The 25777-nt window shown below is 48.5% G+C and overlaps 1 protein-coding gene across 7 annotated transcripts in view; it reads left to right on the plus strand.

The window, feature by feature from the left end:
- Positions 1-25777, plus strand: part of SEMA4D (semaphorin 4D) — a 974222-nt gene that overhangs the window by 469694 nt on the left and 478751 nt on the right. The window contains exon 1 of one of the 7 annotated variants that reach the window (XM_069625650.1): positions 3017-3183. The exons of the other annotated variants lie outside the window; for them this stretch is intronic. The gene's annotated coding sequence lies outside the window, so the exon portion shown is untranslated. Of the gene's footprint in view, positions 1-3016; positions 3184-25777 lie in introns of those variants that run through there. 7 annotated transcript variants of the gene reach the window in all.

The following is a 25777-nucleotide window of genomic DNA, read 5'->3' on the forward strand; positions in this document are numbered from 1 at the left end:
CCAAACCGTGCTGGGTGGGCCAACAAAACCACCAGAGTGACCGCTCCTCCCCTAAACTCACTTTACTCCTAAAAGGGGGCCCTTTCCTTGCTTCCTACCGCGACCCCCATGCCGCACTCGCATTGTCACCGTGGATAACATAGCTGACTTGTTGGACGACGGCCGCCTCCTTCCTCTCCTTACTACCTCATGTCTTAACCTACCAAAACATAGCGCCGCAATTTGGTTTACCAGAACCAGCGGCCCCATTCCCTACATACTAACTGCTCTGCCCATTTAAAATATACATTTTTAGTCGGCCCATTTAAAATATACATTTTTAGTCGGACCGTTTCAACCCTGAAACAACCATGACACCCTGATCACGGGATTAGAACTCAAGCCTCCTGAAGCACAAATACAAGCCACCCCTCTCCTGATAGCAGCTGACCCACGAAAATGCCATACTCTAATAATCTCTCTTGGCCCCAACCTTTAGCTGTGTTAAGACTAGCCCAATTCGCGGTGTGACAGCCCTGGGGTGTAAACTATGCACCTGGCAAGACAGGCAAGAAATCTGAACCCGCCGTTACAAACTTGGTTCCCAGACAACAATGTGCAGCGCTGCGAACTGGGGGCTTTAAAACCAAACGCTTGCCATAACTTCCATAACTTTAGCCTTCCATACACCGCACCACTCAATAATCCTAATTTAGCCTTTATATAACGCTACGCTCTACTCAATGTGCTATCGGACCGGCATTCCATACATTAACTGCGCTCGATAAACCAACAGCTGGGTACCTCACATTTCTTCACATGCCCTTGCCAGCGATAACAAAAGCAAATGCTGAACCTGTTGGCAGTTAACACATTTTGATTAAATGACTTTCGCCCCTCCGCTTTCACATCCGAGGGGCGTCTCGAACTCATGACCCTACACATGCTCTACATAATGAGGTATTACGGTGGTGTCTGCCCGCCTCAGCCTCGAGCTGCATATTGCATGCCTTGCGGCCACCGGGGTCCCACACCAATCTTGCAAAACGCGGGCCCTTTGTTCGAGAACCTCCGTCCGTAGGAGGGAGCTCGCTCGGGTCAGCTGGGGCCTCGAAGCCGGGTTACTGCCCCGGATGTCCTTGCTGTGCCTCCTTGCCCTCTGGGCCCCTGCCCCGCCTTGGCGCTCGTTCGCGCTGGAGCCCCTCACCTGGTCCGCCCCTCCGGCCGTTCGCTGCGCCGAGCGGTCTCCTTTCCTGCTCGCTGTCGGTCCTGTGCTGCTCTGCTCCTGGTCCCGGGCTCCAGCCCCGCTTCTCCGCTGAGCGCGCTCTCCTCACAGAAGCGACTCCACGGCCCCGATCAGCTGGGCTTTCTTCCGTCTGTTGGGCGGTCCTCTGGAGTCCGCAGCTCTGCTCCTGGTCCCGGGCTCCAGCCCCGCCTTTCCGCTGTGCGCGCTCTCCACCGGCAGCAACTCCATGGCCCCGATCAGCTTGGCTATCTTCCGTCTGCTGGGCGGTCCTTTGGCGTCCACAACCCGATCAGCTGGGCGATCCTGATGCTGGTCCTTCGAAACGAAAACCAAAAACGAAATCCCTTCCACTGGCGAGACGGCGACTGGGTCCAAGTGCAGGAGCGAGATGCCTGGCACCCCGGTCCTGCCTGCTTATAACTTGGTGGCCCCGCCCCTTTTCCTTTGTTTAGCCCTTCGCGGGCTTTTGGGCCTTTTGGCGCCGTTCCGCCCCTTGACCTCCTGTCCCCAGGGGGAGGGTCCCAGGTTCCTGGCGGCATGACCCCGCAGGGGTTAACCTGCTGCCGCCTCCATTTTGGGCTGATTTTTCCGTCGTCAGCTCCATTTCCCCCCCCCCCCCCCCAACCATGGCGGATGCCACAGGGCTTGCGGGCAGGTTCCCTCCCTGGCTGCACGAGCACCCCCATGCAGAGGGCCGCGGCCAGGGAGGACCTATCATCAAGGTTCTAACTCCCCAATACGGCGAAGTCACGGCCCCTCTTAAAAGGGCAATGCAGGGGGAAGGGACACATCCCCTTAAAGGGGCAACACACATAGGAGGGTTCACCACTCCACAGTGGTGAGGGTACTATAAGTTAGGATCGCAATAGATCAAAGCAGTTCTGAAAATGGGCGATTTCTCACAACAGAGATGTGAAAATAAGGACATGTGAGTTGAAGTTCTCCCATTTTGCAGTCAAGACTTAGATTTGGTTTCTTTTCAGACAGTTGTTATGGCTGCAGGGGAAGGGAAGAAAGATACACCAGGAGTCACAGTAGAAGCAAAGGAAAGTGAAACCGCAATTAAAGATATACTTTCCATTATGATAAACCGTCTGCATTTAGCGGCATAATTAAAACGGTTCTAAATGTTTATCTGCTGGCCTCGGCTTCTGCCCCAGAAGTGCACGTGTGGCGTTTACCTTGACGGCCTAGTGCTTAGATGCCCGAGCAGCGCTTAGCACCATAAAAATGACATAAAATAGAAAAAAAGAACTTGAAGCCAATGCTCGTCGATGCCTGCGTATTTAGTGGATACATCTAGCAAATGTTCCTGTTTGCTATTGGTTCTCTTCTCAGAAAGCATGGGCAGCAATTTATTTTCTGCAGTTGTAAGCGCTGCTATAATTGCGGGGAGCAGCTCCATGGAAAACGTCTTCTTTCCCGTTAAAGACAGGCAGGGAACCTCCCGGTGTTTTCCGGTCCCGAGGAAAAGATCTGCGTCATATCTGGAGGCTTCCAATCGCCATGAAGCACGAAGCCGTTCCTCCCTAATTAAAAAGTCCTTTAATTGTAGGGTGTGTCACATTGAATACCGGTTGTATTGGGTTACTGGTACTCCCCCTTGCCCGCCATGAACAGAACAAGTGCTCCACCTCCATCCAAATTATTTTAGTTAACACAGTCCTTGCCCACTTGTAATGGGTGTTATAGGGAAATTCTTGCAACATCAATTCTTGCAACATCGCGCCTCCAGGACGGCTCCTGCACAGGCTGCTGCGCACGCGAGCCCCGCATCCATTACCTAGACGCTGCCCGACCCCCTTTGGTCTGCGTCGCTTGACAGCGGGCCGTGATGGAATGCGCTTTTTTTGGAAGGATGAAAGGCGGAGATGATAATGCTGTAACATTAAACCTATGACCCTATGATTGCATGGGTTTTGGAACCGTGACGGAGACACTCTTTGGCTAACAGAGGGGTAATGTACTCGCTGCTGTGTGTATACGCATGGCCATGCTCTGCTTTAGTAGGTAACAGTTGTGCAATTAATTAAGGATGTTGATGGTTTCACCTTGACTGAGCCAAACTCGGTTGAGCGCTAAGTGAAGGTTCTGTGGTAAATGTGTGCCTCTCCCTTAAATCCCGCTTCCGGCCCTTCTGTACAGCGTAGGTGTGCGTTTTTTTTTCATTATAGATATATATAGAGAGAGCACGTTTGCTTGTACCATGTTCTAGAAAACGTTTTTATTTAAAAAAAAAAAAAGAAACTAAAAAAAAAAGATGCAGGGCTTTAAGTGGGACAGCCGAGGCTGAGCCCCGGCAGTCTCTGAAAATTGGGTTTAAGTTGGGGCCCTGCCAGGACTCCTAAAGTCCCCTAGTAACCCCAGCCCACTATAAGGGAAGGCGTTTTTTTCTAAAGCCAGAAGCTCTTGTGTATTAGCGAGAGATACAGGCTTTAGAAGAAAAAAAGCCCAGCCGTTTCTTCCTTTGTGTCGACCCTGCCAAGCACCCCGTTTAACTGGAGATGCTAGGATCATCACCCTCTCACCACAGCGTGAGGAGGATGTTCGATGCATCTCCAGTTAGAGGGGTGCCTGGCAGGGGGTCAGAGCCGCAATTAAATGGCAACACTTACCTGACCTGAATCCTGCCCGAGGCCAGGACCCCTTTGGATTATGGAGCCGTGGCTCTTACGGGCTGTGACTGAAATGTGGCGTGGCCTAACAAGTAGCATTTAGTCCAAGGGAGTGGTGCTTCTTGTGGTGCAGACCCTCTGCCAGGCCGCGCCCCTTTTTGATACACACCTGTAAGAGCCCCTGGATATTGGATACCACTTAAAGCACTGAAAAAACGTATTGATACCTTAGTTGGGGTAAGTAAGTAATTTATTTGCAAGCGTTCAGAATCTCCATATTCCTTTTGAGGCAGAGGAAGACTAAAGCTCTTGGAAAAACACTTCGGCTGAAGCCTTCACCATTGGAACGTGTTTGTGTCTGTTTCTGATTTGCGGTTCCTGCAGAGCTGTACACCTCAGAACTCCACACCGCACGCCCCCCCAGACTTTGCAGCCTGAAAGATCTATTTACATGCATAATCCGAACCAGTATATATTCTGCTAATCGGAAAATGTGCTTTCTTGGTTTCCTGTAAACGTTGACCGTTCTTTATTTCACCTTGTGCTGTTTGCGGGCAGCTGATTAGGCTTGCAGCATGCGCCTGGGGTGTGGCTAGCTCTGGAAAAGACCCGGCGCTACGCTAATGTCAGACCTTTCAGGGCTGGGGGCTAACTAGCCTTTTGGTTGTAGCGCCAGAGATTCTATCTGGGGCTACAACCAAAAGACCAGGGGCGATAGCCCCCTTAGCTCCCCCCCCCAGCAATGCCTCTGAGCATGCCCAGTCATGGGGCAACCTTTGCACGCAGATCTCAACCAGAGTGTGGTTTTCAGTGCCTCCTCATTGGCTGTTGCCATGTTACAGCACGGGTTTCAGTTCTCGGGTGCTGCCTGCAATCCACAAGTCTCATCTGCTGAAGGGTGCAGTTTCACTTCTTTATTATTCTTGCTGACAGATTTTATCCCTGAGCTGTGATTATTGGATACTGAGGTTTGAGCCTCATTACTCCATCTTCTCGGGTTGAGTGTGTAGTCGTGGGTTGGGTTTCTTCATGGTCTGTGTGGACTTCTCAGAGTAAGGCTGGTTTCACAGGGTCTTCATCGTGATGGGCCACAGGTAGTGGTCAAAATGGCTTTCAGTGGAGGTCAGAGGGTTCGGGTTCTGATGCAGTCCTTGGCAGAAGTTCTTGCTTAGCTTGGCTAGATGTTCGTCCAACATCTCTATGTCCAGTTCTGTGAGGTGCAGTTTGAAGGGGAAGTGCAGCCTTTTAAACTACAATGGGGCAGGGGAAGGGGAACTAGCATTTGTCAGGACGTGCCTGAGCATTTGCTACAATTATTTGAGGAGTGGTGTACCGTTGGGGTGCATTGTTGTAGCTGTGCACAATTACACTGTTACAAAACATTCAAATTCAGGGTTCATGTAAATTGCAATGATCTGAGAACTCTGCCATTGACCCTTAGTTACATATAAAGATTTCACCACTGTGCCACCTTTAATGCAAGGAGACGCACCCAAGCCAACCAGGCCCTACACCGAATGGGATTGTTTGAGCACATCTTGTGTCAAGCACCCGTGGTCTCTGAGTAACCCTAACTGATGGTGCCAGTTCTGCATCTCAGACCAACCCTGCCATTTTACACTTCCTGTCACAGGCACCCAAGCTTAAACACACCACCACAGCGTTCTAAATTGATGCGAGGTCATTAGCTCCTGGATATAGCCTAGAAGAGCCTTGTTAGCTTGACACCACCAGCTACCAGGAGCTACTTTTGACTCTCCAAGCCAAACGGTGCAGTACAAAAATACCTAACTGACAGTAACTCTGTGTCTGGCAATTTGCAAAAAAAAATTACATTATTAAACCTCTTGAAAGCATGTAAAGAATTGTCATATGTTCTGGACACAAAGTTAGGAGGCTAATTATGTTGCATACTTTGTCTGCTGCAGAATTGCCTAATTCTGCAGCAGAGCGAAAGAGTGAGCACGGTCACATCACAGAAAAGGTTGTCAGCAGAGATAAAAAATGTACCAGTAAAGCGACCGTAGCGGAGACTATTGCAGTAACAAATGTAGTAGCAGAGTTAAGATTTAGCAGCAAAGATGGGTATACAGACTAAATGAGAGGTAGCAGCAAGATTGACAAACAAACAAAAAAGAAATGCAAAAGAAACAAAAGGGAAAGCAATTTAAAGAGCATGTCAAAAGTGAAGACCTGTAAAGCAACATGGCCAGAGACAAAGTGAGCAATGGAAAAAGGGGTTCAAGACATGCATTGGGTGCATGCCACAGTGTGGAAAAAAGTTGCTGCACCATCTTTTAGCAATTCGCTTTGTCAGACTGGACTTTATAGCTCCTGGGTCACAAAGAGTAGCTGCTAATAGAAGGAAAATCCTGACGCCAAGGTTCAGCTGTTGCTCTGTTAATTCCAATATCCACTGCTACACCACACTACCTTTCCATACCCACCCCTACTGGGGTTTCAAACATGAAAGTTTGTTTCCTGGTTTCACTTAGGGTGAGGATTCTTCACCCTGCATCCCCATCTTTTGGGCGCTGACCCTTGTTCCTAGTGGTGTTGGGCGATAGCTTTTCACTCCCTGGAATGCCCTGTTGTGGGCTTGGATCTTAAAATCGTTACCCTTCAATGTCAAGGCCTTCGGTGGTTGTGGTGTCTTGATTCCGAGAGCCTGATAGGTTTACAAAAACAACTAACAAACACAAAGTCCTATTCTACGTATTTCTCAGGTGATGACTTCACCCCTGGCTCTCCCTCTTCCGGGTGCAGACTCCTTTGCTTTCAGCCTCACTCCACTTGGTTCACCATGGCTTTTCCCTCATTCACAAATCTTAATGTCTTTTTTAAACGGTTCCAGTGGACATCCCTCCGCTGGGTTCACTCTTGTCAACACACTGTTTCTTGGGACTTTAGACTTGCCCCCTTCTCATCAGCATCCTTCTTCCAGATTCACTCTTGCCAACTTCACATTCACATTTACCTTCAATGTTCACAGGATTCACTTCCCTTTTTTTCTCATGTGTTGGGATTCACTTCCCTTGCTTTCGTTTTAGTTCTTAGGTCAAAGGCTTTCGACTGTACAGGGATATTGCTTGACCTCCTGTATGACCACTTTGACCTTTCTTGGCGACTCTCCTTTGGCCTTCTGGTATCTGTAGTTTTACTCAGACAGGGATCGACCAGAGTTTCTCGGAGCAGCACCCATGTGGTGCCGGTCCCCTTTTGCAGCTGGTCTCCCCTTTACAATGTTATAGTTCCTTTTACTTCTCTCACTTTGCGACTTTCATTCACCACAGCCCAGTTCTCATCGGCTCTCCTCTCGACTCACAGGCTGTGATGAACTGCTTGGCTTTCTTCTTTACAGGAGTCAAGGCCAGTATCATGGAAGCAGGAGTCTCCCTCGATCAGGCCACTGGGTGGCCTGCTCCTGCTTTCGCCATCACCCTCTCAACCACCTTTCCTCCTTCTTCCCACCCTAGACCCAAGTCCTGGAAACCCACACGTGTCCACAATGCATAAATCCACTCTGCAAAGCAACAGCCCCAAGGCTCCACCATAGCGGTAGCAGGTACAGCATAAGTGCTAATTGTGGTAGATTTTCTCCTGTCCTTATAGTAATCCTAAAAGGAACTTTTTGGATAGAGTACAAAACGATGAATGAAAACCTACATGTCTTTTTCCAGTCGATAGATACTAGTCCAGTCCTGGTTTAAACTTTTTTTTAAATGTGACATCCGGGGAAAGTGTCCCTGAATGTAAAGTAAAAACCAGGACTGGACTAACATCTCCCAAAAGGAATGGTGCAAGTTGGCATGTATGTGAAACGACTGCAGATTGGATCGATTCGATCAGAATGCAGAGGTTGTTTTTTTTGCCAGCTTTTGGTGTATATTCCCTTTACTTGTTTATTTTCCCACCGGTTTCCATTGCTGCTTTCCTCTTCCACCGAAAGCTGGCCCTTGCTGCTCTTGGCTGTGGTCCTCGTTCTTGTTTGTTGTGCGTTAATGGATGGCTAATCCTATGTTTTCTTTTATAGTGGTTGAATTACCTCTCTGCATCCACGGCATGACCCAACACCTGAAACCAGTGAGCGGAAGAGCAATTGCTTCTCCTCCCCATGGGAAACCAACAAGGGCAGTGCTTTATAGTCATAATGGCCTTTTGTTGGCCTGCTTCTCGAGTGACACAACACCCTAAAATCCCTTGTTGTTCTGTCAGAGAAAATATTTGTGTACTCGATTATTTCTGTAGAAATTCTGGTGATTTGTTTTTGAAAAGCCAGGAAACAGCAATTGCCATATCAAATGTAGGTTGCTGTATGACACCGTTTTTTTTCCCCTTCATTTCTTTGTGCAGTTCTGCGAGTACACAGTGGCCTAACTCCTGTGTAATGCTGTGGTGTCACGCATCACCCTCGTGGAGGGACACCGTGAGCCCACCAGTGGCAACCGTGCTCAAACGAGACATCCTACTTCACCAAGGGATTCTGTTAACCTCAGTCCTAGTGATTCCTTAATTCTGAAAGAGTTTCCCCTTAGGCATGGAGCTACGTGGGTGGTGCTTACAGCTACTCAGGGCTGTCTTGTGTAAGGACCTCATGGTGGCAACAGTAAAGACAGACACAAGTGATAGTTCAAGGGTGTTTATTATATGCAGGTTGGAAAAACACCTAATCTAAACCTAAATCTAAGATAGGAGCAAGTGTTGACCATCAGATGAAAATAAGGCAGCACTAGTGGCATTGTCAAATAAAAAGGGCCTATAGTGGGAAACCAATTGCCAAACCTTACAACAAATACAAAAAGGGTGTGGGATAGTAGTCAAGAAAAGAAAGAAGTGTTCATAAATATGTCAGGATGCGGTAGCTTGGGTCTCCCTTCCCCGCGTTTTGAGCACGGGGTAAGGTGGGATCTTGGAGCACAGTACACTCTCAGGCTTCCCCAGCACGAGATGACATTTACACTTGCAGCTGTCAGGGCTGTCGATGGCTAAGTCTCGTTTCTCTTGAAAGTCTCTTGCCTTCAAGGGTCTGCTGTATTCACGTAACAATACAAAAAGTTCCTTCAACAAAATGAAAGTTTGTTTCCTGGTTTCACTTAGGGTGAGGATTCTTCACACCTGCGTCCCCCTCTTCCGGGCACTCAGCCTTGTTCCTGGTGGTGTTGGGCGATAGCTTTTCACCCCCTGGAACACCCGGATTTGGGCTTGGATCTTAAAATCATTCCCATCAATGTCAAGGCCTTCGGTGGTTGTGGTGTCTTGATTCCGAGCGCCTGATAAGTTTACAAAAACAACTAACAAACACAAAGTTCTGTTCTACGTATTTCTCAGGTGATGACTTTACCCCTGGCTCTCCCTCTTCCGGGTGCAGACTCCTTTGCTTTCAGCCTCACTCCACTTGGTTCACTATGGCTTTTCCCTCATTCACAAATCTTAATGTCTTTTTAAACAGTTCCAGTGGACATCCCTCTGCTGGGTTCACTCTGGTGAACACACTGTTTCTTGGGACTTTAGACTTGCCCCCCCTTCTCATCAGCATCCTTCTTCCAGGTTCACTCTTGCCAACTTCACATTCACATTTACCTTCAATGTTCACGGGATTCACTTCCCTTTTTTTTCTCATTTGGTGGGATTCACTTCCCTTGCTTTCATTTTAGTTCTTAGGTCAAAGGCTTTCGACTGTACAGGGATTTTGCTTGACCTCCTGTATGACCACATCGACCTTTCTTGGCGACTCTCCTTTGGCCTTCCGGTATCTGTAGTTTTACTAGGACAGGGATTGACCAGAGTTTCTCGGAGCAACACCCACGTGGTGCCGGTCCCCTTCTGCAGCTGGTCTCCCCTTCAAAATGTTATAGTTCCTTTTACTTCTCTCATTTCGCGACTTTCATTCACCACAGCCCGGTTCTTATCGGCTCTTGACTCACCGGCTGTGATGAACTGCTTGGCTTTCTTCTTTACTGGAGTCAAGGCCGGTACCACAGAAGCAGGAGTCTCCCTCAATCAGGCTTATCGGCGTAGATACACTCTGTGTACCGTTTCCATCTGCTGCTGCACACTTGGGCTATTGTCCTCGGTCTTACAAATCTATCCGCAGAGGGTTCGCAGGGTTTTGTTGAAAAGGGCAAGGCCGTGTCTCTCCTTGTCAGCCTCTTGATATTTGCCACCGTTCTCCTCCTTTTAAACTGCCAGGTCTGGATAGCTGTCTCGTTGTGCGGTCTGCTTTTCTCGTAGTGTGCTCTCTTGCTACACCTTTTATCACTCCCTTCCAATCCCACGACTTGTGTATACCGGACAAAGCTTAGGCTTAGCTTCCTTGCTGTGGGGAACAGGACCAAAGAGGGCCGTCAGGTGTGTGTGATTTAGATCAATTGCCTGACTCTGCCTGAACCTTGCGATGGGGCATGTCAGGAAAACAGTTTTATTAATCTGCTCTCTTTCGTGGGGTAAGCCAATGTTCGTTTTGGAAAGGGGAGGGGTTGGAGTGTAAGTGTCCTTTGGGACGAGATGGGGAAGAAGTGTTATAGTCTTTGTTCTAGAGTGTTAGGTGATTTCGGAATAGTGGGTTTTGGAGGGTTTTCAAAATGAGTAGGAGGGTTTTTGGGAACTGTAATTGTTCACTTTCGACTGGGAGCTCAGAAAGTGAAAATCAGAGGGACGGGATTGGTAGGTTTGCAGGGCAAATGTGAATATCTGGGATTGTGAAATAAACAAGGGGGATTGTAGGAACTGTAGTATTTTATCTGAGCAGGTTGGGAGTGTGGGGAATAATAATCAGGGGGACGGGAAGAAGAATGATTGGCAGTATTGGGGTAGGGAACAAGAAAACAAGGATTCTGAGAAAGATGGTTTCTGAATGCAACCAAGTGTGTAATGGATTCACCAGTGGCAGAGGGGATGGTGGATTCTTGAAAAGGGAGTTTATCAGATGGAAGGGAGGTTGCGTTCATACAGCCCATAAAACCCTTGGGGACCTTGTCTTCCTCGTCCCTTTCTCCGGTATAGTACCGTGTCTCACCTGGGGCATTCCCCCGATCACAACTCTGGGCTCCCGTACCAAGGTGATCCTCCCTCGCTCTTCCACCCCCAGGGTTGGGATCTGAGAGCGCCAGCCCTTCCCAGGCCACCTGAATAAGGGCTTCCCGAGGTTTACTTGGGTGAAAACTCTCAGATTTCTCCCATTTGCAAAGAACATTATGGAGCTGTAGGTAGAAGAGTCAGGGGGACAGAACATAGGGCACAGGTGAGGTGGGTTCATAGTATCGAGGGCTAGAAGCGCAGGATTAAAAGCAAAGTATCAGGAAAATGGGTAAGGGCAGAGTGGCAGAACATTTCCCTACGGCCGATAGCGGGCAAACAAGAGCCAAATAGGAAGGGCTGGATGTCGACAGTCAAAAGAAAAGGTGAGATATGAAGAAGATAGCGTCTGAGGATGTAGAACCAAAGAGGCAGGCAAGACGGAAACAGTTGAGGCTATAAAAAACCAGGTGACAGAGTAGTGTGGAGGTAGGACATAGGAGCTGAAAGCATCCATGGAATAGGAACACGGGTACAGGATTTCCAATAACAGTTTAACTACCTGTCAGTAGGACAAAATTAGCTAATTGATTGATGGGTGCTCTTTAAATCGTCTTATTGACCGCAGTTTACTATGCTAGGAGAGACACCATGACCCAGACCCCAACATAAACCAAAAGCTCAACCTATGCCCGTATTTGGCTGTGTGGTTAGTCTCAACATTGCCAAAATCGCAATGCAAATGATGAGCACATATGGTTCCTATAATTGTGTGTATATACTGGAAAGTTGGTAGAATGCTCTTTATCCCAAGGTAGAGCGCCAAAAAGCGATCACTTGCAACCAAGTGGCATCCATCCATCCATTGCCATTACTTGCCTACTTCCATTAACTGTAGTAGAAGCAGTGTGTTGACATGTTGCCTTCAACAGCAGGCGAGAGTGTCCCATGTGCAATGTATACTTGTCTGGTCTAGATGGCGAGGGGCGCTGTTTTAATGTTTGGTTCTACTGCAGAGCATCTGGCTACTGCAGTACACCCAATCGCACCTTAGAAAACACTGTAGGATTTTATGTAATAGTTTTGCGGTTTCATAGCACTGCAAATATCATGCAAGTAATGTCCTCTAACATTGGACTATCTTCCCAATGAACACATGCCTGGAGCATTGATTTGACTTCAGTGTGCTCTACAACGATTTCTGAAATTGCTCTTCATCAAATGTAATGACAAAATATTATTGAGTTGTTACTGTACACATTTACGGAAGTGTAGTATAGGGTGTGATTGACCAATGTGTAACAACATACTGCCAGTGATGATGTGCATTTCATCTTACGTTACGTATGCCAATCATGTTCTATTGGTAGTCACCGACCTCAGTAAAGACTATGGGCCTCATTACGAGTTTGGAGGCAGCCATTACCGGGTTCCCTCAATGAGGAATAACTGGTGCATTCCAACATTGGAGGACCCGGTTATTCCTCCTTGAAGGAACCATTCCCCATTCCCATTTAAGCCCCCATAGGGCTCAATGGGGAGGGAGGTAATAACAGGCACATTACAAATGGCCCGAGCGATGTACCATAGTTCTTGCATTCACAGTAATTTGGTAATATGGGCCTATACACACACCACATATATCCAGTCTTGTATGAATTGTATATCATATTACAGTGATATCTTAACCATATTTTTCTGAGTATACTGAGGAACAATGATAGGTTATGCAACTTCCTGTTTTGTCAAGGGGTGAAAGGTTGTGTGCCATCACTTCCTGTGATGTCACTTGGGGCGGGGTAAAATGACATCACAGTCTTGTAGTGGTTTTCCTCCTACCTTTTCATCAAGGGCCATCTTTTGCCAAAGGGCTCCAACAGATAAAGTTGCCAAATAACCTGTTCACAGGGCTACATTTTGTCTTCTGTCAACTTCATCCTTTACATGCAATGTCTGGAAACTCATAGCCAACATCAATGCACTAAAACACAGATGGCACACAACTTGACCTCAAGATCAATTGCATCAATTTGTAAAGAACACTTACAGGGTGTTAGAAACTGACCTCTCATGCTCCCCTCCTTCCAGGCCGCATGTGGCAACCTCTCTGGACTCACTGACACCTGGTGGCAGTCTGACAATTTACATCAGCCCACAAATCCCTGCGGATGCCTCGGTCCCATTCCAAGATGGCCGCATGATGTAACATATCTGTCCGCGTTGCCACCAAGTGACAAACACGTCGAACAGTTAAAAGAAGGCGACGCAAAGATGGATGCGTCTTGCAAACTAATTCATGTCACATTGAGATCTCACCAGTTTTTCTCCTCTAGGTAATTAGCCCTTCATTGCTATATTTTCTGCGATCTTGCCCACAAAGCCATACCCTTTTTCTTAACCTAACTTCTCTGTGAGTATAACGGGAGATTCACTTGTTGCTTCCTGGTGGTTCGAGCAAGGAAAGGGCTGCAGCAAAGTATGTGTATGGGAATAAGGGATCCTGTATAGCATGATGATGTCTCCGTACTGATCTTAGTTCTTCTGCATCATCGTCCACCGTCCCCCGGCATCTCCTGACCTGCGTACCGGGAGTACACCAAAGGAGGCGCATTACATAAGCCGCCTCTGCCTGGGGAGAGACGAGAAACCAACCCTTTTTGGTATTACTCTGTCTGGGTGGTTTTTCTTCTCTCGGTAGGAGAGGGCTTTACTTCTGTGACTCCTAGGAGGTATCTGCATCACGTTTGCATCTACAGGATCTGAAGCAGGGATTATGTCAGTGGCAGTGTCCTGGGTACAGTTGACTCATGTGTACTAGGCCTTGTCCTGCAGCCATTTAATTCCAAAATATGCTCTTGTGATGGTTAGAGTGGGTTGCCTCTTCCTTGTAACTCTGTCTTCACCTCTACGGCAGAGTTCTTTGGAGCAGACTGCACCCCCAACAGAGTTCCAGCTGAATCCTTCAAGAGTGTTCCAAAGATTATTCCACTATTTACACCCCCCAGCCCCCACATATTCAAAATACTACAGCTGCAAGCCTGTTAAGCTGCTGTAACTGTAATAAGTATCCTTTCCCTTCTGATGTCTGACCCAGATCACTTTGCGGGAAAAGGGGAGGGAGACAAAGTTTGGGAAGTGTGCTGGAGGACTCTGTTCTAATTTGAACACATACAACTGCAGTGATGGTTTAGCGCAGTATAAAAGCATGTTAACGCAATGTTCAAATCCAGGTTATGAAAAAGAAACTGCCAACTGGACCATTATTGCTTGCACACTAGATTGAAGAAGTAAGGGCATGTTTAACTCTAAATAAAGAACTCGGTGGGAAATCTGCATTTGATAATATAGTTACAATGTGTATTATATAAGACATTTCAAAATGTGCAGATGTTAGCTGTGTGAGAAAGCAGAAGGATGCATCTGCTCGTTTACTAAGCACTCGCGTCTCTTCTGTCGCCTCGGGTGGGAGCACATTGGCAGGCTGGCCAGATCACTTCAGGACACTAGCTCCCAAGTCCTAGCCTGACTGCCCTTGTCGTCAATCCCAGAATGCCCCTTTATTCCATAGGAAGCATTCTGTGTGGATCTTTCCAGTGGTCAGTCATCGGTGTATGTATTAGTTGTTTGTACTTTAAAAACATGTTTTTATAGAACCTTTGTTGGATATTCTTTTATTTTGGTATGACACTACTAGTGTTGTTAGATCTGCTTCTGTACCAGCTCGCACCTCTCCTGAAGTGTGTAGCCCAGAGCATACCTGCCTGACTGGGCCTCTTTCACCTTTGTCATTGGGGTGATCTGCTGGTTTAGTAGTAGTGTGGGGGCGTAGTCAGTTTTATCCATTACTCATCCCTGTACTCCTGCAGAGCAGCAGGCCTCTTGACACAGTAATACTTTAAAAATATATATCCTTGTTTGTTTTTGCTCTTGCTTTCACACGAAACACATTCACTCAGTTATACATCTTCCACTGCGCGACACTTTTACACTTCGTGACCTGCTGGCTTTCGCCAGTGTACGGTTCACTTTAGCATCTATAAGGAGACAAGACACCGTGAACATCTGCCACTTATGTACGATTTAAAATCGATTCCGTTAGCAAAACACAGTGCCGCTCACAGACTGAGGCCTTGGCCTGGTGTATGCATGCGGGGAGGAGTTGGGAGGTGATTTATCGCGCCCCAGGGACTGCGTAAAGCTAGTTGGTACGCGGAGTATTGGCGTGGACGCCATTTTAAAGTTCTGGTCTTAGTGCATTGGCCTGTGTAATTCGGGGTCTGGCGCGTTACGTTCCACGTGGTAACCGTTTGACGTGAATTAGGATAGAAATCGAGTTTAAAGACGAGGTTCTTCTACAAATACTTATAGTCCAACCTGCTCCGACACTGATTATCGGACCAATCTGTTCAGTATGCAATTCTTCTGAAAGTAACGTAATAACATCGTATTAAAATACACGTTCATGATTATACATGTTTTAAATGATCCAGTCCAAAATACTTTAATTCATCCACCTTGCCTGTTGCTGCAAAGGCCCACGATAACTGCGCGATGTAATGCGTTACTTTCTGAAGTTCAACGCGTGCCAAACAGTACCATCAGCGGTCCATCAAATGCCTTAGGCACGGGACAAATCCAGAATCGGACTAGGGCATACATTGTCTCAAAGTGGCCCACTGTTGCAAATGTCAATTCATTTCTTTTGTGACGGACTGTACTACTCCATATCATTTTTTGTTGATAACATGTGATGCAAATTGTGTATTTTAAAGAGCGTTTATTCAGTAACACTGGTCAAAACTACCAGCCGCATGGTGAAGTAACTCATCAAACTGCCCCACACTGGCCAAAAAAGTGGGCACATTGAACCAAAGAACATGCTCATGCTAGCATTTTGGGTTTTTGGCTCAGGCATTGCCCTACAGGCCAGTCTGTGCCAAGGCAATTCCACAGTGGCCGAAGTGTACAAAAAGTAGTGGAACTATGTTCCTGGCTGGTCTGCCTGTGTTCGCCACAAAATCCATCAGCACGCAACCCCGCCCCCCCCCCCCGCCTCCCCTGGCGCAATCCAAACCCCCAAACAAGAAAACCTGCTGTTTAAAGGAATGCTGAATGCAGTGCATTGAGGTGCAAGTTTCAACTTCTTCCGACACTTTTGTTTTAAAACTAAACCATTCCAGAACGGTTTCTGTTTAAAATAGGAACAGTAAAATTTACAACAGCAAAAAAAGTAGAGGAGCACTGCTCCTGACCACGCCCGCCCACTTCGACCATTGCCTTGCCAGCACTGGGCGTGAGAATCTGGAATCTTTTCCAACCTAACCTGAGCGCCCAATCTAATCATCACCTGCTGTGCAGAAGAACGCCGAGACATCTCTCCTCAAACTGGCCTTTGATCACTCCGTATTGCAGGCAACCTAATGGAAGCTCTGAAGTCACCGAAGGTGATGTAACTCTGTAAATAATTTATCATTGACGATTGCAGCTGCAACTGGATCCGTTTCTTTGATGCTCCCAGTGTGACAAAATGACTACTGTTCTGCAGGAGTAGTGGCTAGATGGCTTGCGCAGCCCCACACTAATACAAAAGCGGCAGGGTCAAGTAGTAAAAAAAAAAGAGGGCGGGCTCATTAACATACGAGTCCATAATGTGTTTAAGACTTTTATGCACATCTATTTCTTTGTAATTGTTGAATTGGATGTTATAATTTCTTAGAAATTTAACAGGGTCAATGTGAGACTTGACATTAGGTTAACAATTTTTACCTGAAACATAATCCTGGTTATTAAATGCTTTCACAGCAGCTGTCAAGAAGCCATATGCGACCTTTAAACCTGCTCTGTGCCACTAAAGGGCAGGTGGTGCAGAGGTCAGGAGACTGATTCAGCAGGGAACCTGTGTGCACTATGCTTTTAGAATGGTGCTTTTCATGAAAAGGGGTGTCTGAGCAACAGGCCACCATTTCAGAGAGGGATTACCCACATCATTTTATTTAAGAATCAAAACATTTCAGACTATCTCACCCTCACCAGAAGGCAATCCTTCACACTAAGCTATTCAGGCTTTGTGTGAATAATTTGACTGACATTATCATATCAAGAAAATGCAAAGCAATCCGGTGATGTGAATAAAGGAAAAGAGTGTTCAACAATGGGACGCTGCGCTCTCCTAAACACAATGTTAATTATACCCCTTTAAACTCCATATTAAAGTATGAGTACTGATTCACGCTTAATCTGCAGCATTATTTGTCTGGATGCTGTAACATGACAAACCACCCTATGTGAATAATCAATGTAACAAATGACAGACTTGAGATGCGCAGTGTCTAGAAGTATGCGGTAATCCTTGTTCCTTCAGTTATTTGATTTAAGTGATGATTGCACCACGTGACAGTTTCATAGTCAAACATATTCTGAAACAAGTCAGGAATTTGCATGACCTAAATAACCATGAACAAAAAGTTATGTACCCACAGCAAACAATAAATCATGTACCAACCTTAACTCCTTGGAGCACGTGCTAATGTTCCGCCCAACAGGCTTTGTTTAGGTAATTTGGGTTACTTGTCTCACCATAAAGGTCACAACTGACAATGCTAAATTTGTATTCATACATAAATCACAATAGCTGTACAATAGAAAAGTGAACCCATTTTGTGCCTTCTGATCCTACATTCACCAAGTGTATACAAATGCACAATATAAACCAACATTCTCTTGTTGGCAAGGAATATAAAGAGAGGAGAAAATAGTGCACAATTGTCAAAGAAAGACAGAGTAACGGATGCAATGTCCTAATATAAAAGATTAATTTAAGGACCCTCTAGAAGCAGAACGACCAGAGCTCGAGTCCCCTCACCAGAGTGCAGGACCCAAGGAGTGAAGTAAGCCCATCCGGTATCAGAGATCTGCGACAGTGCTGTTTACTAAGCGTGAAACCGTGAAGTGCCGCTGAATTGAAAGGAGCCTTTAGCTGCTGACGACCTCCCAAGTACCGCTGCAGGAGCCCTCTAGACGTCCTCCCTCTTGTCCCCACGACTGAGGCGCAGGAACACAGGGTCTGCACCGCTGTAACAGGACCGCATCCAGCTGGAACACTCTTATTCAAACCAGAGATGCTGTTTAGACTTGGGGTACTTAACACATTGTCTTTTAGCTCTGCTTTTCTCTGTTGGAAATTGCAGTGGCTTACTTTTAGAATTGATTCCGACTCTGTTTCCACAGGCTTACCATCTTGGGACCCTACAAGTGATTTTCTAACAAACTCTCCAACTTTGTGCAAGACTGATTCTAAGAAGTGCCTCAGCTCCATACTGTTTCAAGTTCATTTTGGCTGTCCTGGCTCCCTGCAGACTTTGATATTGTTTGCCTCTCATAGGTGGTAACTAGACTATTACTAATGGGAAAGGCTAGTCTAGATTTAATTGGAAAATATAAGGGTCCTCACATATACTGAGAACCTGTTTAACCTTTTCCTTCCTTAAACCTTTCCAATCTGCAACCTCAATCTGCAAAGTAGAACTAGTGTGATATAGAAATGCCATTTCTGTCCTTGTGATTGAAGTCCCCTCAAGGGGTAGGAATTGTGTAAGAAGCATATCCAAAGATTATCCACTAACTTGTTCTGATTCTGAAAAGTCATTTTAAAGTATATTTACATTGTTACATGAACGCGTATTTAAAAATTGATGTCAAATAAATAACTATTTATAACAGAAACCTTGAGTGTAAGAGTTACTTGGCTACTTGCATTAATGGATTTCTTTTGTACAGCTCTACAACTAACCTTTACTCCTCTTGAGATGGGCCTGGCTGCTCAGTCACACTACCAACTTGTGCAGTGCAGATCTATACCAAAAGGTGGGTTACCTAATACCAAGCAGATAAGTGTTGTGTAGTCTCACACAGAGTGACTGCACCAATTTTTACTTAAGACCTTTAACTTCAAGACCTTTAACTTTGTTCATGTTTTCTCTGATGTGTTTTATTAAGTAGAGCGCTAAAGTTTAATGCAATGAAGAATACTGCAGCAATTTTCTGTAGCTTCAGGGCAAGAATGTCCTCCTGTCCAACTCTACTTGGTTCAACCTTCATTTCACATCTCTGTCTAAAAGATTAAAATTGGAAACTTTACCACCAGCTTCTGTAATGTCGGACACAGTGGTACTCGGTGTCTTACAACCAGAAACTTGCTATTTGGATACCTTGTGCTGACTTCCTTTTTTAGTCTCTACATAGACTTGTGTGACTCATTTAGTCACAGTCTCGGTTCTTCTTTCAAGAAAGACCTCAACTTGCAACACTAATGCCAGAAACAAGCAAGCCTGCCTTCACACCAGTGAGGTAGCATAGAATTGTTTTTGCTGGTATTTGCTTAAACCTTTAAAATTTCTCTAGCTCAAGCATGTGCACTGCATAGGTAATATGTTCATGCATATGCCCTGGGTATGCAATATGCTGTGACGAATCTGAGGATGTCGTCCCTTAGGGGGATACCTTTCCCATGGGGCCAAGTCAGTGTGTCCACAGAACAATAGTTCCCCTGGCGGTGGTACACCCAGGGTGGATCACATCGGGAAGGAAGCCTCTCATGGGATTGGGGACAACCACTCTCGGAGAATGCAGTATTCCCCCGCTTCAGTACACCCAAATCCTTTCCCAATGCCAAATCCTCCATCCCCCTTGCTAAATAGGATCCAATTATTATCAAGTTAGTTAACCTAATATACTTGACAAGAATCGAACACCAGAGAATACAAAATATACTGTATATGGCTCTGTTTTGAGTTCTGCGAGGAAGATGATGAACAGGAGTCAGAGGATCACTCTAGCCTCTCACGGTATGCGATTGGCTCACAGCAATTCAACAATCCAGTGCAGGAGTTCAAAGGCAGCGCAGCTGAGATGCCGAGACAGTGCTGTCCTACGAGGAGGAACTGTGGCAGCCATGCACCAAGCTAGCAGGCGAGAGCCAAAAGAGAAGGTGTGAACCACAGATAAGGGGAGCTCGACTGTGGTCCAGGGCGGGTGGACTATTCTGCCTGCTGTCGAGTCTAACCTCTTGGCATCCCAGGTCCCAACAAAGCACCCGCGAGAAAGGACGCACAGCCTGGAAGAAGCAGATGACTGCAGAGCCCCTGCAGACCCCACCGGTTATCCGAATACTACCGGTGCCTCAAGAAGCAACACAGCTGACAGGGAAACCTGCACGGAAGAGACAAACCGGTACACAAGTTATCCGAGAGGTCCAGGGAAGCAAGGGGTTGAAAGAAGAAGTGAGAATAAGAGGGTGTGGGACCCTGAAAAGAGATTGAGTGTCTGGGAGCCGCACTTAAATGGAAGTCAAAGTGTAGAAGGGTCTAGGACCCCAAGAATAACAAGGATGAAGAAGCAAGAATAGTATGTTTAGCAGGAGAGGGAACCAAGGAGATAGAATACAGATTTGTGAGTCTAGGACCTGCACCCATATGAGAGAAAAGAACATAAAGTAATGAACAAGAGGGTACGGGACCGTATGTTACAAAGAAAGACAGTCCATGAGAGGATAGTTGCTTGGCAGGAAAATAAGCTAAGCAATTCGGAATATTGTGAGTGTGTGAATAAGTGGGGTCAAGAACCCTGGATCTGAATAGAACAAATGAGTCATACACTTGGTAGGGAAGTGTGCCACGTTGGTGGGATAAGGAACTGTGAATTTGAGAAGGATATTCTTGTGATTTACCCGGTGACAATTACCAAAGGAAATACAGGGCTCATGAGCCCACAATTAGAACAAGAAGGACTCTAGGGGAAGGAGCACAATCCTAGCCGTGGAGTCTTACCTTTGTGAACTTTGATTATTTTCATCATTCTTCATTACCCAAGACACTGGGAAGATTTCTGTTGGTTGGAACTACAATGAACACTTTACTTTGGGAAGAGATCATCCTTGCACAGTAAAGTTAATAGTGTTAGGGACAGAGGTAGGCATTTGATAGTCGACAGTGGCAGACTTTTTAGTTTTGGACATCCTGACAATTCTCCAGCATGGGGTCTGGCATGGATTCACATGCTCATGATTATTCCCCGTCGTCAGGCTGGGAATCCTCGGTAAAGAAAAATCAGTATCAGTTTTGTTTCTGATCTGTCTTTTGTAGTAGTAACCAATCACTGATCTCTGCGTCATACTGACCACAGCCAATGACTGCCATCTCCCTAAGCCCCGCCTCTGGCAGCCATCCTCAGATTTTTACCGCACATTCAAGTGTTGGATCCTCGTGCTATTGCTCTCGAGCTTTAGTGCGTTTTCGCGCTTTTTCATAGGAAAATTCTCTTTTTTCGGTCAAAAGAGCCTCAAGCTCCACCGTTTCTTTATCCGATCAACGGGGACCGTGTCGGATTCTTCTACGCCCCTCAAGGGTGAAGATTTCGTCGAGCCACCCTTTTGGAGGACTCCAGAAGTTTCTCAGGCCCATCTCGGACATGGCCCAGGAAAAGGGAATTTCGACGCCCGGAAAGCTGTTCAGGGTCTACCCTGGATGCCAGCTTCAGAATGTCTTCAAGGAGGACGAACACTCCCTTTGCCTCTACTGCCTGCATGAGGACAAGACGCACATGGAGAACGACTGTGTGTTTTGCGGGAACATATCGGAGCGGACCATGAAGGACCGCCATCTGCGTCTCGCCAACTGGCTGGAAGGGAAGAGCCCGTCAGGCGAGAAAAATAAGAAGTCGTCTGAGCGGTCTTCCAAGACCTTTGAGGGCGCCCCGGCGACGGGGGCCCAACAGAAGGCCAAGCACCGCGAGTCCGCTGGCACCTGGAGCGCCGAATGGTCGGACTCTTCGGTTGCCAGGCAGGGCGCAACCTCCCCAGCGCCATCAACCACGAGGGTCTCGCCCTCCTCAAGAACCCATCCACAACGCCTGCGAGAAGGGATCGGTACGAGAAGAAGTACCGGGTCCCGGATGCGGCCCCCTTGTGCCTTCGGGCACAGCCGACCCCGGACTGGGTCGTCTCCGCGGCGGCCAGGAAGAAAGCGGGGGGGCATATGCTTCTACGTCAACCTCCCCCCCCGGACGGCGAGGGAAAGAAATTGGACACGATGGGACGCAGAGTCATCTCATCGGCAGCAACGACGATTAAGGCTGCCAACGCCTTGGCTATCCTAGCCCGCTACGACAGGGAGTTGTGGTACAAGATCGCCCCCCTGCTGGACTTCCTACCGGACGACAAGAGGGTGGAGGCCCTAGAGATCTTGCAGGAAGGAGAAGTGGCGTCAGACCACGCCATTACGATAGCGACGGACATCGCTGACACTGGGTCTCGCCAGTTGGGCAACGGCGTGTGCCTTAGACGGCGTGGATGGCTCAAGGCAACGGACTTCCGGCAGGACGTGCAGACCAGAGTTTTGGACATGGCGTTCGACGGGAGCAACCTGTTTGGGAAAACAGTGGACGATTCCCTGCAAGCCATCAAGACGGACACGGAGACGGCCCGGGCTCTTGGTGTTCTCCAGCAACGACAGCTGCCCTTTCGAAGCACCGGAGGCAAGCAGGGTGCCTCCAAAGGTTCCGGCGGCGGATATTCCACCTACCGTCAAGCGGCCCGTTCGTCGTCACAGGAAGCCTACAGGGGACGAGGCAAGTCGGGCGGACCCCGCCGTCGTCGACAGGGAGGACAAGGCGGCAAAGCCTCGTCGAAGCAGGACTGAACCGGCCGTGGGGGTCGGGCCCCCACCAAAGCACCCCGGTGGGAGGCCGGCTGGCGAACTTCGTCAGCGTGTGGGAGTCCATCTCCACCGACCGTTGGGTGCTGGACGCCCTGGCCCAGGGTCACGCGCTCGAGTTTCTAAAGAAGTGCCCGCACGTCCCCCCCGTGGCCAGGAAGGAACATCACGTCCCTCAACTTCTCTTGGAGGTAAAGGCGATGCTCAAAGGTGCCATCGAGCTCGTCCCAAAGAGGCTTCAGGGCTCCGGAGTTTACTCAAGATACTTCCTCATCAAGGCACAGAAGTTCCGGATGGTCACCCTCCAGCACGTCCTGGGTGAGCTGGAGGAGGGCGATTTCCTGTCGCCGTTGGATTTGGAGGATGCTTACTTCCATATCCCCATCCTAAAGGGACACCGAAAGTTTCTCAGATTCGTGGTCCAAGGGCGTCACTACCAGTTCAGAGCCCTTCCCTTCGGATTGAGGTTGGCACCCAGGGTGTTCACCAAGTGCCTCGCACCGGTGGCGGCGCGGCTGCGCCTGGAGGGGATCCACGTCTACTCCTACCTAGACGACTGGCTCATCCGAGCAAAGACAAGGGAGCTCGCCGCGGAGCACACGGCGAGGACCGTCCAACTACTCACGGACCTGGGATTCTCCATAAAGTACGCCAAGTCCCACCTGGTGCCCGCGCAAGACGCACTGTTTCTGGGAGCGAAACTCGACACAGTGGCGCTTCTGGCCTCGCCGTCGGAGGAAAGGACGAGGGCCATCTTGGGCAAGGTGCAGCGGATGCTGGTTGCGGACGCGGCCAGGGTGAGGTCCATCAAATCCCTCCTCGGAATGATGTCTTCTTGCATTTATCTCATCCGCCTGTGCAGGCTTCGGATGCGCCCGTTACAGGAGTTACAGGACGCTCGCTGGATCCAGACCACGGGCAGCTTCGAGGACAGGATCACACTCGACGAGAGTTTCCGACGAGCGATCCAGTGGTGAGGCACACACGCGCATCTGACGGGGGGCATGGACTTCCAGACCCCGGGCCACCAGAAGACAGTGACCACGGATGCCTCCCTGGAAGGGTGGGGAGCGCACACCGAAAATCTGCACGCGAGAGGCCTTTGGCTTCCGACTGAGAAGTCCCTCCATATCAACGTCCTGGAGCTCTGTGCAGTGTTTTGGGCCCTCAGGTCCTTTCTTCCGTCCCTCAAGGGCAAGGTGGTGAGGATCTTCACCGACAACACCACCACCATGTTCCACATCAAGAAGCAGGGCGGTTCCAGATCTCCAGCCCTGTCCAAGGAGGCGCAGGATCTGTGGCATTGGGCCGTCACCCAAGGGATGTTTCTGGTGCCGTTTCATCTGGCAGGAATAAAAAACACCATCGCTGACTCGCTCATCAGAGAGCTGCGCTCGTGCCACGAGTGGGAACTATGACAGGATCTAGTGGACCGCCTCTTCCGACGGTGGGGCACACCCTAGATCGATCTGTTCGCGACAGCGACGAACTCCAAGTGCCGGAGGTTCGCCAGCAGGTTTCCCCAGCTGAGGAGCATGGGCGATGCTTTCTCGTTCCCCTGGGAGGGCCTGTTTCTATACGCGTTCCCTCCATTGCCGTTGCTGATCCGGCTCATCAACCAGCTCAAGAGGTCACGGTGCAGGATGATCCTCGACGCACCTGCGTGGCAGAGGCAGATATGGTTCCCGGACCTTCTGGACTTGTCAGCGTCCCCGTCAATCAAGCTGCCAGTGGACGCGGATCTTCTCTCTAGGGAAGGAGGCGCCATCCTCCATCACGACCCGAAGTCGCTGAACTTGCAGGCCTGGCTCCTGCAGCGCTAGAGTTTGGAGGTTACGACATACCGGCCGACTGCAGAGAGGTTCTTGCAAAGGCCAGGGCGTCCAGAACTCTTAAATGCTACGGACACAATTGGAAGAGGTTCTCTGTCTGGTGCCACGCACAGAAGATTAACCCTCTACGGATTACGGTTCCTCAAGTACTGCCGTACCTACTGACGCTGGCCAAGGCTGGACTGGCGCACGCTTCCATCAAGATTCATCTTGCTGCAATCTCCCGATACACCAGAACCACGGGATGGACGTCTTTTTGGTCTCATCGTCTGGTGAAAGAATTCATGAAGGGACTGTTCAGATCGTTCCTGCCGGTGAAGGCTCTGGCCCCGGCGTGGAAGCTCAACGTGGTGCTGACCAAGCTCATGGGACCTCCGTTCGAGCCTCTGCACTCAGCTCCGTTGAAGTTCTTGTCGAAAACAGCGTTTCTTGTGGCCATCACCTCCGCACGACGGGTGGGATAGATCCAGGCCCTTTCCTGCAAGCCCCCGTACTTGACTTTTCACGACACGAGGGTAGTGCTCAGGACGCACCCCTCCTTCATGCCCAAGGTGCCGTCGGACTTCCACCTCAACAAACCCTTGGTGTTGCCTGTTTTCTTCCCGTTGCCTTCGTCGCCGGCTGAAAGGACTTTGCACTCGCTGGATGTGGCTAGAGCGCTGAAGTTCTACGTGGACCGCACAAAGAGTTTTCGGAAGACGTCACAACTTTTTGTGAACTTTGGACCTGTCAATCAGGGGAAGGCTCTCTCAAAGGCTTCCATTTCCAGATGGCTCTCCGGCTGTATCATGTACTGCCATCGGTTGGCAAACCGACCGCTGCCTGTCCGTCCGAGAGCCCATTCCACCAGAGCGATCGCAGCTACCATGGCGTTCCTATCTGCTGTGCCCCTGCTGGATATCTGCAGGGCTGCTACGTGGAGGTCGACGCACACCTTCACGAAATTCTACTGCGTCGACCAGGATTCCAGGGAGGAGTCCAGGGTCGGCCAGGCAGTGCTGCGCAACCTGTTTGCTTAAGGTGAGCCTGGTGAGGAGGTAAGAGATGCTTAATGTTGAGTTGTTTTATTGCTTAATGTTGAGCCTGTTGCCACCTCCCGTGGTTGTGCATGTGTGTACTGCTATGTATTCTTTTATTCATGAGCATGTGAATCCATGCCAGACCCCATGCTGGAGAAGGAACAAGTTACTTACCTGTAACTGTTGTTCTCCAGCATGGGTCTGGCATGGATTCACATGCGAACCCTCCCGCCTACCCCTCTGCGGCTCTTCACTTGGTCATACTGCCACTTCACGTGCTACCAAATCTGAGGATGGCTGCCAGAGGCGGGGCTTAGGCAGATGGCAGTCATTGGCTGTGGTCAGTATGACGCAGAGATCAGTG

This window comes from Ambystoma mexicanum, chromosome 6p (assembly GCF_040938575.1).
Source record: "Ambystoma mexicanum isolate Mex_15411 chromosome 6p, UKY_AmexF1_1, whole genome shotgun sequence".
NCBI classification, from domain to species: domain Eukaryota; kingdom Metazoa; phylum Chordata; class Amphibia; order Caudata; family Ambystomatidae; genus Ambystoma; species Ambystoma mexicanum.